We start from the raw sequence: 900 nt of genomic DNA, 5'->3' as shown, positions 1-900 counted from the left end.
AAGATCAACTTCTACAGAGCAAAATAAACCATCACAGCGATCATGACTCCTTCATTTGATTTGATGTTTCATCCTCATTTCATTAAGTGAGCTTCATGTTTTCATATCATGGATTTTGTTAAACTCTGTTTCCAGTCTTCTGACACTGACACTTTGAATGAGATCATCTTTTTAGCTGAGACAGCGGTTCATTTCAAACTAGATTTCAAGGGAACAGGTTTAATTGATTATTAATTAAATTACATCCTCTAGAAAACGACTGGGGAGTTGTAAATTAGATGCAACAGTAGAAATTTGGATATAACTTTAATTCACACAACAGTGCATTTGAAATATAAAAGATTTACTCACGCTCGCTCTTCATGCTCTTTGTTGTTGTTTTTTCGTTTACCTGAGATGTTTTGAAAAAAACAACATCATCAATACAAACAAGAAACAAGAAATGAATTAAGAATTGTAAACAGGATATTATTTTACCTTGTCTTCTTCTACAGTGCAGTACCAGACCAAGTGCTATGATTACTATGACCAAAATGCCTCCAATCACCCCGAGTATGATACCTGGAACATTGATTGATTTCCCTGAAATAGAAAAAGAGTCAGTTACTTGAACTGTCCCTCGATGATCATGATGGTGTTTTGTGATTAGATTGTTGCAGGTCACACAGATAATAACAGTTCCTCACCTAAAGTCTCTCCTTGACTCTCCTCCATCCTGAGAAAGGTGTTGGTCGTCAGTGTCTCCTCAGCATCACTCAGTTCACAGGTGTATGTTCCCTCATGATGTGGAGATAAGTCCTGCAGCATGAGGCTGCCTGACTCTGACTCACCCTTCACCTGCTGCCTCCACCCCTCTGAGACTGAGGAGGGGACGTCAGCTCTGGTCTGGTTCAGGATGAT

The 900-nt window shown here is 39.1% G+C and overlaps 1 long non-coding RNA gene across 1 annotated transcript; it reads right to left on the bottom strand.

The window, feature by feature from the left end:
* Positions 1-17: 17 nt before the first annotated feature.
* LOC147819890 (uncharacterized) lies at positions 18-894 on the bottom strand. Its single transcript, XR_015438713.1, has 3 exons — positions 687-894; positions 478-582; positions 18-391 (listed from the first exon to the last, which is right to left on the bottom strand). It is a non-coding gene; the product is annotated as an uncharacterized LOC147819890 (long non-coding RNA).
* Between the last annotated feature and the right edge of the window lie 6 nt (positions 895-900).

This window comes from Seriola lalandi, unplaced genomic scaffold (genome assembly GCF_002814215.2).
Source record: "Seriola lalandi dorsalis isolate HSWRI2012SDOR001 ecotype SW California unplaced genomic scaffold, Sedor1 jcf7180002033297, whole genome shotgun sequence".
NCBI classification, from domain to species: Eukaryota; Metazoa; Chordata; class Actinopteri; order Carangiformes; family Carangidae; genus Seriola; species Seriola lalandi.
The sequence above is the reverse complement of the archived record's forward strand: the minus strand, read 5'-3'. Positions and strand labels throughout refer to the sequence as shown.